Source organism: Lepidochelys olivacea (genome assembly GCF_965140295.1).
Source record: "Lepidochelys olivacea isolate rLepOli2 genome assembly, chromosome: 3".
Lineage (NCBI taxonomy): Eukaryota > Metazoa > Chordata > Testudines > Cheloniidae > Lepidochelys > Lepidochelys olivacea.
Genome location: NC_140413.1, coordinates 176296747 through 176312243, shown reverse-complemented (window position 1 = coordinate 176312243; position 15497 = coordinate 176296747). Strand labels below are relative to the sequence as shown.

General features: G+C 39.6%; 1 protein-coding gene across 1 annotated transcript in view; it reads right to left on the bottom strand.

Moving 5' to 3' along the window:
* EPAS1 (endothelial PAS domain protein 1) overlaps positions 1 to 15497 on the bottom strand; it is a 149034-nt gene that overhangs the window by 128141 nt on the left and 5396 nt on the right. The window lies entirely within an intron of this gene.

The window sequence follows — 15497 nt, the reverse complement described above, 5'->3', positions numbered from 1 at the left end:
GTCAGACTAAAAACAGTGATCCAGCAACTTTGGGTTAGCATTTTAAGAGCACGGGTTTATTTGTCAAAATCAGTGTCAAGTGAGAAAGATGCTGTGTCAAAACCAAACACCAACATTTTCTTAACTGCAGGAACCACACTGACCCACTAGAGCCAGATGTTGCCTTCAGTGTGACCACAAAAAGAGGATCTCCTCCATGCACAGAGCTCACCTATCCTATGTGGAGGGGTCAGCTGCCTCCACTGACTTTCCCCAGGCGGCACTTGGTTAGAACTGGCTTCAGAGAAGGGTGGGAAGTGGCTGGGTTGGCCACCTGGAGATTCCCTGGGAAAAGCAGCACAGTCCTTGTCCCATGGATCCTCCTTTATGGCAGGGATCCTCATTAAAAGGGGGAATCATAGATTCATAGATACTAAGGTTAGAAGGGACCATTATGATCATCTACTCTGACCTCCTGCACAACGCAGGCCACAGAAATTCACCCACCCACTCCTGCGAAAAACCTCTCACCTATGTCTGAGCTATTGAAGTCCTCAAATCATGGTTTAAAGACTTCAAGGAGCAGAGAATCCTCCAGCAAGTGACCCATGCCCCATGCTACAGAGGAAGGCGAAAAACCTCCAGGGCCTCTTCCAATCTGCCCTGGAGGAAAATTCCTTCCTGACCCCAAATATAGCGATCAGCTAAACCCTGAGCATATGGGCAAGATTCACCAGCCAGATACGACAGAAAATTCTTTCCTGGGTAACTCAGATCCCACCCCATCTAACATCCCATCACAGGCCATTAGGCCTATTTACTATGAATATTTAATTACCAAAAACATGCCATCTCCTCCATAAACTTATCGAGTTTAATCTTAAAGCCAGATAGATCTTTTGCCCCCACTGCTTCCCTTGGAAGGTTATTCCAAAACTTCACTCCTCTGATGGTTAGAAACCTTCATCTAATTTCAAGTCTAATCTTCCTGGTGGCCAGTTTATATCCATTTGTTCTTGTGTCCACATTGGTACTGAGCTTAAATAATTCCTCTCCCTCTCCGGTATTTATCCCTCTGATATATTTATAGAGAGCAATCATATCTCCCCTCAACCTTCTTTTAGTTAGGCTAAACAAGCCAAGCTCCTTGAGTCTCCTTTCATAAGACAAGTTTTCCATTCCTCGGATCATCCTAGTAGCCCTTCTCTGTACCTGTTCCAGTTTGAATTCATCCTTCTTAAACATGGGAGACCAGAACTGCACACAGTATTCCAGGTGAGGCCTCACCAGTGCCTTGTATATCGGTACTAAAACCTCTTTATGCCTATTGGAAATACCTCTCCTGATGCATCCCAAGACCGCATTAGCTTTTTTCACAGCCATATCACATTGGCGGCTCATAGTCATCCTATGATCAACCAATACTCCAAGGTCCTTCTCCTCCTCCGTTACTTCTAATTGATGCATCCCCAGCATATAACTAAAATTCTTGTTATTAATCCCTAAATGCATGACCTTACACTTCTCACTATTAAATTTCATCCTATTACTATTACTCCAGTTTACAAGGTCATCCAGATCCTTCTGTATGATATCCCTGTCCTTCTCTACATTGGCAATGCCTCCCAGCTTTGTATCATCCGCAAACTTTATTAGCACACTCCCACTTTTTGTGCCGAGGTCAGTAATAAAAAGATTAAATAAGATTGGTCCCAAAACCGATCCTTGAGGAACTCCACTGGTAACCTCCCTCCAGCCTGACAGTTCACCTTTCAGTAGGACCCGCTGTAGTCTCCCCTTTAACCAATTCCTTATCCACCTTTCAATTTGCATATTGATCCCCATCTTTTCCAATTTAACTAATAATTCCCCATGTGACACAGTATCAAACACCTTACTGAAATCTAGGTAAATTAGATCCACTGAGTTTCCTTTGTCTAAAAAGTCTGTTGCTTTCTCAAAGGAGGAGATCAGGTTGGTTTGGCACGATCTACCTTTTGTAAAACCATGTTGTATTTTGTCCCATTTACTTCAATGTCTTTAACTACCTCCTCCTTCAAAATTTTTTTCCAAGACTTTGCATACTACAGATGTCAAACTAATAGGCCTATAAGTTACCTGGATCACTTTTTTTCCGTTTCTTAAAAATAGGAACTATGTTAGCAATTCTCCAATCATACGGTACAACCCCTGAGTTTACAGATTCATTAAAAATTCTTGCTAATGAGCTTGCAATTTCATGTGCCAATTCCTTTAATATTCTTGGATGAAGATTATCTGGGCCCCCCGATTTAGTCCCATTAAGGTTGCAAGGTCCAACTCTACTTGACTTTTAGCCTGTCTCACTTTATCCCTACATGTTCTGACCTCAATAAGGTAGCTTTCCTTGCTGATCCCTCCCAACTTCCACTCCCTGTATGCTTTCTGCTTTTTCTTAATCACCTCTCTGAGATGCTTGCTCATCCAGCTTGGTCTACAACTCCTGCCTATGAATTTTTTCCCCTTTCTTGGGATGCAGGCTTCCGATAGCTTCTGCATAAATAATCCCAGGCCGCCTCTACCTTTAGATCCATAACTTCTTCAGTCCAATTCACTTCCTTAACTAATTTCCTTAATTTTTGAAAGTCAGTCCTTTTGAAATCAAAAACCCTAGTCGCAGATTTATTTTTGTTAATCCTTCCGTTCAGTTTGAACTGAATTAGCTCATGATCACTTGAACCAAGATTGTCCCCTACAACCATTTCTTCTATGAGGTCCTCACTACTCACCAAAACCAAATCTAAAATGGCATCCCCTCTAGTCAGTTCAGCAACTACTTGATGAAGGAATCCATCAACTATTGCATCTAGGAAAATCTGAGCCCTGTTATTATTACTAGCACTCATCCTCCAGTCTATATCTGGGAAGTTAAAGTCTCCCGTGATCACACAGTTACCATTAGTATTTACTTCATTAAAAACATTAAAAAGGGCTCTATCCATATCCATATTAGATCCTGACAGTCTATAGCACACCCCAAGCACTGTCCCAGGGGAGGCTCTAATAGTTTTCTTCCCCAATGTAATTTTTGCCCAGACGGACTCTGTCTTATCCATTCCATCGCTTCTTATTTCTTTACATTCTACCTCATCATTGATATACAGTGCTACTCCACCACCTTTGCCTTTATTTCGGTCTTTCCTAAACAGCACATACCCTTCAATACCTGTAGTCCAGTTTCTGTTATCCCTATAATATCTGGTTTCACTTCCTGCACCAGTAGCTCTAGTTCCTCCATTTTGTTACCTAGGCTCCTCGCATTGATGTACAAACATCTTAATTTTTGCTGTTTGGCCTCACTCACATTCGGTACCCTATTAGGCATGGTCATTCTACAGCCAGTATAACCTATTAGACTGGTATCCACACTGCCCTTCCTCCTTATATACATGCTCCTACCCACGGCTGTATCCTTTCTTACTTTGTTTTCTTCCCTCTCAATGCTAAAATCCGGCATGGAGATTACCTGGACATCTCCCAACCATCTCCCCCAAATTCCTAGTTTAAAGCTCTCTTAATCATTTGTGCCAATCTCCATCCTAGAAGTCTATTTCCTTCCCTATTCAGATGAAGTCCATCCCGAGAGAACTGTCCTCTCTCCATGAATGCCTCCCAGTGGCCATACATCCCAAAGCCCTCCTTATAGCACCACTGCCTAAGCCATCTGTTGATAGTCATAATTTTGTCACACCTTTGTTGCCCTTCTCTAGGAACAGGCAAAATCCCACTAAAGATTACCTGAGCCTCGATTTCCTTAAGCATCTTCCCCAGCCTAGCATAGTCTCCCTTAATACTTTCTGGCGAGAGTCTAGCCATATCATTTGTTCCTACATGAAGGATAATTAGGGGATTCTTTCCTGCTCCCTTTAGGATCCTCTTCAACCTCAGAGCAGCCAGAACCAGATGTAATCAGGGGCACAAGGCCTTCGTGCTGACGACCCTCCCTTCCTGGGAATCAGTGGGGTTTAGTGGCAGACTTTACAGTTCATTCCTATAGGGCAGCGGGCAGGGAGAGAGGCAGGAAGGGGCAGCCAGCACATCCCTCGGCCCACACTGCTTCCCGCAGCCCCCATTGGCCTGGAGCAGTGAACCTTGGCCAGTGGGAGTGGCGATCGGCCGAACCTGCAGACGCTGAAGGTAAATAAACCATCCCGGCTCACCAGCGGATTTCTCTGATGGACCGCGTGCCAAAAGTTGCCGATCCCTGATCCCCTTAGTAAAATCCATGCCATAGTGATCACTATTTTTTTCATTCCAATAAAAGTACTGCCTTAAAAACTCATAGCACAATATAGCCCTCAGATCCAAATCCTGGAGTCCTTTACTCAGAACTTACCCAAGCAAAGCTTCCATTACCCAAATAAGTTCTGAATTCAAGACGTCACCCTACAATTCTGTGCATCATTTTACTAATCAGAAGACTATTTACAAAGCCTTCTTGCTCCTATTGAATTCAGTGGGAGCAGCAGCAAGCCAGTACTATATGTAGTTATCTCGTGGGCTCCAATAAGTGGAATTATATCCTCTATATGAGACTGACAATGATCAAGAACGCTCCCAGACTACTGCACTGGGCAGCACAGTATGGGGAGGAGGTGACCAGCCCTCTGTGGAAAAAGAAGTGGTTCAGGACTATTTTTAGAAAATCTGGACCAGCACAAGTCCATGGGGCCGGATGCGCTGCATCGGAGGGTACTAAAGGAGTTGGTGGATGTGATTGCAGAGCCATTGGCCATTATCTTTGAAAACTCATGGCGATCGGGGGAGGTCCCAGATGACTGGAAAAAGGCTAATGTAGTGCCCACCTTTAAAAAAGAGAAGGAGGAGGATCCGGGGAACAACAGGCCAGTCAGCCTCACCTCAGTCTCTGGAAAAATCATGGAGCAGGTCCTCAAGGAATCAATTCTGAAGCACTCAGAGGAGAGGAAAGTGATCAGGAACAACCAGCATGGATTCACCAAGGGAAAGTCATGCCTGACTAATCTAATTGCCTTCTATGATGAGATAACTGGCTCTGTGGATGAGGGGAAAGCAGTGGACATGTTATTCCTTGATTTTAGCAAAGCTTTTGATATGGTCTCCCACAGTATTCTTGCCAGCAAGTTAAAGAAGTATGGGTTGGATGAATGGACTGTAAGGTGGATAGAAAGCTGGCTAGATCGTCAGGCTCAACGCATAGTGATCAATGGCTCCGTGTCTAGTTGGCAGCTGATATCAAGCGGAGTGCCCCAAGGGTCAGTCCTGGGGCCGGTTTTGTTCAATATCTTCATTAATGATCTGGAGGATGGCGTAGATTGCACCCTCAGCAAGTTTGCAGATGACACTAAACTGGGAGGAGTGGTAGATACGCTGGAGGGTAGAGATAGGATACAGAGGGACCTAGACAAATTAGAGGATTGGGCCAAAAGAAATCTGATGAGGTTCAACAAGGACAAGTGCAGAGTCCTGCACTAAGGATGGAAGAATCCCATGCACCACTACAGACTAGGGACCGAATGGCTAGGCAGCAGTTCTGCAGAAAAGGACCTAGGGGTTACAGTGGACGAGAAGTTGGATATGAGTCAACAGCGTGCCCTTGTTGCCAAGAAGGCTAATGGCATTTTGGGCTGTATAAGTAGGGGCACTGCTAGCAGATCAAGGACGTGATTGTTCCCCTCTATTCGACATTGGTGAGGCCTCATCTGGAGCACTGTATCCAGTTTTGGGCCCCACACTACAAGAAGGGTGTGGAAAAATTGGAGACAGTCCAGCAGAGGGCAACAAAAATGATGAGAGGACTGGAACACATGACTTATGAGGAGAGGCTGAGGGAACTGGGATTGTTTAGTCTGCAGAAGAGAAGAATGAGGGAGGATTTGATAGCTGCTTTCAACTACTTGAAAGGGGGTTCCAAAGAGGATGGATCTAGACTGTTCTCAGTGGTACCAGATGACAGAAGAAGGAGTAATGGTCTCAAGTTGCAGTGGGGGAGGTTTAGGTTGGATATTTGGAAAAAAACTTTTTCACAAGAGGGTGGTGAAGCACTGGAATGCATTACCTAGGGAGGTGGTGGAATATCCTTCCTTTGAGGTTGTTAAGGCCTGGCTTGACAAAGCCCTGGCTGGGATAATTTTAGTTGGGGATTGGTCCTGCTTTGAGCAGGGAGTTGGACTAGATGACCTCCTGAGGTCCCTGCTAACCCTGATATTCTATGATTCTATGATTGTACAATAGTAATATATAAAATCTAATTAGACACAACAACCTCATATATTGTGCCACAGAAAATGCTTTAGAGTGTGAAGCAAGTTGCAGTTAGAATTAAAATTATTGTGATGGCTTAAGTTTGATCTGTAAGCACTAACACATTTTCCATTATTTATAAAGCCAGTCAAATTACTGTATTTTAATGTCACATCAAAGATCTTCAAAGTCACTGTGACAATAAGCAGAGTTGATAATGTCAAGAATTCACTCATACAGAGGGTAATATAATTGTGAATGCACAGGCCTTGGAGATTCACTGATAATAACTGGAGTGTTATAACAAGAGTGATATTTAAAGGATTGGTCTGTGGTTTATCATACAAATGCATTGTTAAATGCAAGTGAAAATGAACTGAGCATTACTCAGAGATTAAGTGCAGTGACTATGCTACCATTTATTGTGGCCATTATGTTCCTCTGGTGAAATAAAATACAGGGAATCTTGTTCCATTACATTTATAAAAGCTCCTTCATAACCACTAACATGTGATCTTCATACTTCTCCATCTTAATACTAAGTAAAGATTTGTTGTGCAAGTGCACAAATGTGTGTTCTAAAGGTAAACTACAGTATATCGACTATTTAAGTGCTATTAAACCCATTCATTTCAAAATTCTCATGACCATCAAGTGATTTTTCCACTGTGTGCACACAAAAAAAAATTAATTAATTAAAGGCTCCAAGAACATAAAATTGCAAGGGCTTTATGCTGCAGGAAAATGAGCGTAATAATGCACATTAGTTTTCATGAAATATTGTAGATTATTTCAAGTAGACAGTAGCTGTTTTGTAAATTACAGTGTACTATGTACAAGAAAACCTATTTTAGGGGATTGACAAAAATTGGTTCTTAAAGAAAGTGGTCTCCTAAATAAATGGTGGATACCAGATGTACTAAGTATGTTTGTGGATACTATTGTACCAGGTTTCCTATGGCAGTAACTTACTTAAGAAAGGTAGCCATTTGTATAAGTATGAGAATAAGTATTGTATGAAGTAGATTTGTTTGCTTGTTTGCATTCCTAGAAACTAAATCTAGAATTATTAGTCTATCTTTTAATTATTTAGAAACTTTGTAATGTTTATTCATTAATTTTGCACTATTTTTCTTCATCTTGCATGCCTCAACATTCAGAAACCATATTCAGCAGCAAATGATGTTCATGTATCTTTAATGCTATGCTTATAATCATATTTGTTTTATCTTTTAACAACAATAATGAAAATATTCATATATTCTAAGGGCTGAACGGACCATAACGATGATCTAGAACAGTGGTTCTCAAACTTTTGTTTTTTGCGGACCACTAGAAAATTGCTGAGGGTCTCGGCGGACCACTTAGTGATCTTTCCAAATGTTGTTTGTACTAGTAGCTAACTACTGTAAAGTGCTTCAGATAAAAGTGCTATATAAAAAAATCCATAATAATAATTAAAGTTTTTTTGATCTACAAATAAAAGCATACAACTCATATTTTCATATCGGTAGTCTTTACCTTTCTAATGCAATGGATGTGCCCTCTCTCCCCCACCGCGGCAGCCCCCAAGCTGAGGAGGAGGGCTGTTTCTCTCCAGCAGCCCCAGCCCTGGAGCTGGGGAAAGTCCCCTCTTTCTTTGGCCACCACAGTCCTGCACATCCCAAATTCCCCCCACCCCTTCTTCTCACCCCACTGCCCCCTCCCACCTACCCCCTATTCCCCCCAAGGCCACCACCTCTGCTTACATGTGCATCTTCTCCAGGGTCCAGGCACCTAATTAGTGGAACCACGGCTGTGCAGCTCCACTAATTAGGTGGGTGGCCCTTCATTTTCTTGTGTGCAGCCACCCAGGCGCGCACCTTAGAGGGAACTATCCGCGGACCATCTGAATGGAGCTCGGACCACAGTTTGAGAACCTCTGATCAAGACTGACCTCCTGCATAACACGGTCCAAAGATGCTCACCCAATAATTTCTGCATCAAACCTCCTGTCTTCTGTTTGAGAGACTGCATACCTTTTAGAAAGACATTGTGTCCTGACTCAAAACTGCAAGTGATGGAGAATCCACATCCTTAAGTTAGTTGTTCTAATGGTTAATTACAAATTTGTGCCTTATTTCCAATCTTAATTTGTCTATCTTCAGCCTCCAAATATGTTTTCAGACTCAGATAATGGGGTGCTTAAATATTTACAATACATAATGTTCATATTTTATTGGTTGCAAGGAAGTTTCTAACAATTCTGCTAATTTTATTACCACATATACCTTCAGACTGCTAGCTAATGATAATTTAATGCAGTTACTTGAAGTTTGTAGATACTGCTTAATTTTAAAAAAACTTCATGTATCTAATTTTATCTTTTCCTTAGACAATACAATTGTATTTTCTAAAATGAGAAGCGACAGTTCAAAATCCATTGTTAAGGAAAAGGCTTTTAAAAGAAATGTCAATTAAGTATGTGCAACTGACATATCCAAATGTATAAAAACACTGTAGTATTCTAGTTTCTGATCCTGCCACATGCTGCACAATAGGAAGAAAAGAACAGGAAAGGAGTCAATGGAAAGCCAATGAAGTCACAGTAGAAGTTGAAGGTGCTGATTAATTTAGAGAGGTGCACAACATTTCACATCATTAGGTACCTAATTCAGACTTTTTATTTTCTGAAAAACAATTATAAAGACCCAGTAGCTAACAGATAGTGAAAAAAAAAAATGAGTGACTAATTTATATAGCATCTCTCATGAATATCAGTACACTACAGAGTATAGTATGCACAGGGATTGAAGCGGATTGTGGCAACTATTCTACACCATCAAAAACCACACAACTTCATTTGGTCAAAATGATCATCTAGTTGTGTTCCTGTCCAACTGGGAGAACAGGCATCCAGCTGCCTTTGGAATGAATAGACTTCAAATTGCTGTTGGAGATGATACATTGAAAGAGTTGAAGAACTACTCATAACATGCAATCGTCATATAATATGAAGGTTGATCATCAAAGCAACAGCCCAACAACAAGAAAGAAAACCCAATACCTACATTGCTCATGTTATTAAAATGAAAGCTTACGGAAATTTAAGTTGACACTCTATCCTTTTTATAAGAAATAATCAATTAAAACGGTTTCCTTTCTATTGATCTTGGAGTCCAAAGACCCACTTCATTCAGCACTTATATTAGCTTCCTAGCATCTATGGATTTGATACACTACTATTGTTTTTCTTTCTAAAGATTTTAAAATTTAGGGACAGATGTCCTTGATGTAATAAAGATTCAGCTCACTAAGCCTTTATTCCGCCACGTGTCTGTGATTATTGCAACTAGTACCATTACACTTTTTAGAAAGGGGAGTTCTTGAAAAGTGCCATAACCATCTTTCCTGCATGTACACTCAGGAAAAATACAATTATAAGCGAGATGTGAATTGACCCTAGTTATCTCAGTGACAAGTGTTGACTTAAAAGCTTAATGATACTGCTCCATTAACAGAACTAACCCAATGTACACCAGCTGGGGATCTGGCCCCAGATTTTTAAGTCATTTAGGTACACTATTTCATATATGGCCCTAATTTTGTAAACTCAACCTAGGGATCATAATTAAAAAGTACAATTTGGCCTACTTTGTAGATGAATTTGACACGCTTGATGTTGATATTTTCCTTCTTTGAGAATTATTTAACTAATATTAACTTCACATACCAGATTACTTTTACAGATGAGAAACATTTTAATAATTCTGACATTTTCACATTTTGCTCCTTAATGAGGGACAGAAGGGCACAAGCTCTTGAGCAGTAGATTTTTTTAAAGCTTGCTTTTACTTCTAATATATTTTGTTACACATGAGAATTACTAAGGACTTTTAGAAAAAAAGATTGTATTTGGTTCTGTTTCGGCTATGTATATTCTTAAAGGGTTTGAAGGAAAATGTTAAATTTGAGATTGAAAATGCAAAACTATTAGATCTCTCCTTTGCTTCTAATTGGCTTGCAACATAAATAAATATAGTGTAGAATCAAGATACCGGTCATTATTATTGTTGATATACAGAGCAGAGTATGTTTGCCTACATTTTAGCTGGAATGAAACAAGAAAAAAAAAAAACCATACAGAAACTATCTACTGTCCCCCTTAAAAAACAAATACAAACCAAACTATTGCTTCTGCCCAGATGCCCAAAACCGTTCATAAAGCTGCAATAATGCAATATTAATCTCACAACCACAGCTTAAAATAGAACATATATAAAGTTTTCTGAACTTTTTGGACAATCTTTTGGAGGGAACACCCTAAACATTCCACTAATCAAAGAAAACTGATGACTCCACATAATCATACATACAGGAAGGGTCAAGATCAGGGCACCTCTTTGACTGAAGATCAGACACAAAAATTCAACTAAAGCAACTTTGCTTCTTGTTAGACAAAACATTTAATGAGCTTCTATAGAATGAAATATTGAATATTTGCTGTGGCATGTAATGTGATGGACAGAGGAGCACAATGGATATTTTATCCCACCTCAAATTCTTTATCAAAACAGCCTAAAAGTTACAAATCTAATTGTTTTAATGTCTAAAACGGCACACAGAGTTTGCAAAGGACTGTTTGTGGTACAATTCTTAACAATTGAAAAAATTTCTAGAGCTAAATACAATCAGGCAGGCAAAAGAGACAAAATCATAATTAAATTTAGGCTAACGTACTAAAAAGTATAATTAAATATGGCTAATTTGGGACACTAGCTGTTATCAGCCAACTGGTCTACTGTACGTCATAAAACAAATACTGTATTCTACAGTGCTATTGGAAAGCAGCATTATACAGTTTCACTCATTTTTCTTTTATACAAAAAGGAAACTTGGCAATTGTGAATAATCTTGCAAGTCTAATAAAAAGTGAATATCATCTCTAAGTGACTAAGCTCTTACTAGCACCAGCTAGTTAAAAAAATTGCTCCAACTAATGTTTAAGCAGCTACTGAACACAGCACAAGACTGACAGATAACAAGATTTATCTCAAGGAAGTAACATAAAAAGCTGCACCTGCATAGTGTACCATATTTTCATTTTGTTTTAATCTACAATGGTATGTCCTGGCTATTGGCATATACTTCATGCCCGACAATATGCCATAAAGTGAAATGCACATACAGAATTTTCTCCCAGCATGTATATATGATGTATAAGCAAGCACACTAATATTTAAAAGAATACCCTGATCACTGCACTTCATTATTAACAGATCTAAATGGAAAGAGCATTTCTGTGTATGGAATTAACTATTTGTTTGCAGTGTTATTATAGCTGTGTTGGTCTCAGGACATTAGGGAGACAAGGTGGGGGATGTAATGTCTTGAATTGGACCAACTTCTATTGATTAAAGAGACAAGCATTCAAGTTGACACAGAGTTCTTCTTCATGTCTGGGAAAAGTATTCAGTGACACAGCTAGATACAAAGTGGAATAGATTGTTTAGCATAAGAAGTTAACATGTTGTAAGAGACCATTCAAGGTGAAATCTGCAGTTAACACCTCTCCAGTCATAGGCAGGACACAGGCAGGTTAGTGGGTTATAGATTGTTGTAATAAGCCATAAATCCAGTGTCTTTATTAAATCCATGATTTTTAGTGTCTAACAAATTTATTAATTTAAGCTCTCAGGCTCATCCTTTGAAGGTTGTACAGGTTTCCTTTGAGAATAAGGACTGAGAGTGAGCATTTTGCATAGAGTGAGCATAGAGCATAGAGTGAGCATTTTGTGAAAAATGTTCACCCACAGGTGATATGGTGTTTTTGTCTTTTCTATTTGTGTTCATTCTAGAGCATAATAATTGTCTTGATTCACCCACACAGTTGTTACTGGGACATTTAGTGCAGTGGATGAGGTATATCACATGTTTTAAGTGACAAGTGTAAGACCTATGGATCTTGAAAGGTATGTTGTGAGGCATGCTGATCATCATACCAGTGGGATATGTCTGCTGGTTTTGCATCTGTTAGGGCAGGGTCCTTTGTCCTCTTATTGCAGAGGTGTTAATTACTCACTTTACCTGGAATGGGTCTCTTACAACAGTGGTCCTCAACCAGCGCGGGGGGGGGGGGGGCCGGGCGGCAAATGTACCCCTGTGGGTATTCAGAGGTCTTCCAGGGGGTACCATCATCAACTCATCTAGATATTTGCTTAGTTTTACAACAGGCTTCATAAAAAGCACTAGCAAAGTCAGTACAAACTAAAATTTCATATGCACAATAACTTGTTTATACTGCTCTATATACTGTACATTGAAATGCAAGTACAATATTTATATTCCAATTGATTTATTTTACAATTATATGGTAAAATATGAGAAAGCAAGCATTTTTTCAGTAATAGTGTATTGTGTGACATTTGTGTATTTTTATGTCTGATTTTGTAAGTAAGTAGTTTTTAAGTGAGGTGTAACCTGCAGGTACGCAAGACAAATCAGACTCCTGAAAGAGGTACAGTAGTCTAGAAAGGCTGAAAGCCACTGTCTTACAACATGTTAACTCTCATGATAAACAAATCTGCTCCACCTTGTATTTAGCTGTAACACTTGGGTGTGTCTACACTGCAATAAAACACTTGTGGCATGCCTGTGTCAGTCAACACAGGCTCATGGGGCTATAAAACTGCAGCCAGTGTAGATGTTCGGGCTTGGGCTGGTGCGCAGGATCTGGGACCCAGCAAGTGGGGAGGGTGCCAGAGCCCAGCATCCAGCCTGAGCCCAAACACTTACATCACAGGTTTCAGAGTAACAGCCGTGTTAGTCTGTATTCGCAAAAAGAAAAGGAGTACTTGTGGCACCTTAGAGACTAACCAATTTATTATAGCATAAGCTTTCGTGAGCTACAGCTCACTTCATCAGATGCATATCGTGGAAACTTACATCACAGTTTTGTAACCCCTCAGCCCAAGCCCTGTGAACCTGAGCCAGCTGACACAGACCAGCGGCAGTGTTTTATTGCAGTGTAGGCATACCTTCTGAGTACCTTTCCCAGACTTGAAGAAAAGTTCAGTATAAGCTCGAAAGCTTGTCTCTTTCTCCAACAGAAGTTGATCCAGTAAAAAAATATTACCTCACCCACCTTTTCATTATAGAATTTACTGTATTTAAAATAATCTGCCTTTATTACTGTGCCTCATTGTCCATCAGTACCTTTACCTGATTTCACAGCTTGAGAGGGGTCAAATGAACCAAAATGAAATAGGGTTTTTTCTCTGCAAGGCTATTTTTTCAGGTGATGTAGCAAGATGCACAATGTAAAGAAAGCGATTATAATGCGTTTCAGCCTAGACTTGAGCATTGTAGTTCAACCACAACATTTGGAAAAAACTACAAGTGAGTGAGAAAGTACAGTTCTATGCTCACATTTGAAATATGAATTGCAATTCATTACACAACTTCCTTTCACTCTTTGCAAATCAGACTATTATGCTGGTAACAAACAGCCCAATCCTTCAGTGCTTACTCATACAAGTGCTATAATTCCATTGACTTTAATGGGACTACCTACATCAGTAAGAACTGCTTCCAGGAATAAATGTTGTTGAGGATCTGGCTCTACAGAACCCGGGTTTCAAAGGCAATGCTCCAGTACTTTCCCCCGTCTCTGCATAGCTTGTAAAACTCTTAAAGGAAGGAAAATAAAATTTTGTTCACTGGAAGTTTATAATTATTTGTAGGTAGGTCAATTTTTTGCATTTAGTGAAAGTTCTTAAAAACACAGTTAAAGAATTCATAGTGCACAACAGCCCTTGTTTTGAAAGTTATACACTGGAATTTCCAGATGTGAGAATGCTGCATCATAAAATTAGATGTGCTATAGAAAGCAAGAGGAGATTCATTATTTAGATTTATGGCAAGGTCCCTAAATATGAAGGATACCATAATAACAGAATTCCAGTACTGAAGCCTTCCATAGTATCCAAACAGGGTAAATATGTGATAACTGCAGATAAGAACAGGTTAGTAGAAAATGCAATGTTATTTGACAAACAGGAAATCAAAATGAGGTAGTCCACTCAAAGATGCCAGATTTTAGCATTCATCCTGTGAGTGGGTTTGAATTTTGACAGAAACAGTGTTTGTGAAGTCAAAAGTATGTATAACTTGGCAGAAACCACAACAATTTTAGTAGTCTCACAAATGTCAACAAATGACCACATTCTGCACAGTTATCAGGGTGAAATCCATTCAACCTGTAAAAAGTCCAAATATTTGGGCTGTATGTGAGTGGAATGAATAGTGGCTGGGGAACTGAAACCCACCTCTTCTAATTGGATGTGGGTGCCACTGAAGTCTATGGGACTTGGTTTCTGACAATTGGATTAGTTCTTTTGTGAGTAAGGATTTGCAGGCTACTATTGCTGGTAAAGCTCTTAGGACCCTATCCTCCTCTGATTAAAGAAAAATTCTCATTGACCTCAGTTGTGCAGAATCAATCCCTTAAGGGAGAGGTCAATGGGAGTTGAAGGCACAAAGTATCTCATGAGAGTTTCTTGGCACTTAGCAGTATCAAGCTTTAAATATTAATAGAAAGAATTCAGTTATCTAGCCATAGTTGAATAGGGATATTTAAGTATCAGATGTTTGGTCTTTTGGTCAGTTTTTTCACATCCTGTCCCCCTCCCCCTCTAGCATCACGCAGCATCTAAAAATTTGCACGGCTTATTAAAAAAAAATGTCTGACTTAATGAAACTATACTAAACAATCACTAAGAGACTTTTCTGCAGACATTGTGGGGGAGGGAATCATGAAGTAATCACACAAAAGTATACTTAAAAATCACTACTACCAGTGACACATGCATATTTCTCATAGTCTAAATTGTTCATTTTCTCAACTTGAAAAATCTCTGGTAGTTCTTTTTCCAGCAATCTGTGTTCTGAATGAATTTATCAGGAAACACCAAACAAGCATCATCAATGTTCACTTTGAGCAAAAGAACAGTTTTGACAGTGTTTGCACTCATTCGCTTTACTCCAAAGACTGTTCCACGCTAAATCCTATGTTCCTGATAAAAACAGACCAAAATCTACTTGGTCCTGCAATGTGGCTTGAAGAAAAAAACTGTAATTATAAAAAAAATTATAACCAAAATCAATCATGATTAAATAAAACCCAAAGACATTTCAAATATCTGAAAAAAAGTTTTCAGAACACTGAAATATCATATGAAAATAAAACTGTATGATGATTTTGCTTATGGCCATGTTTG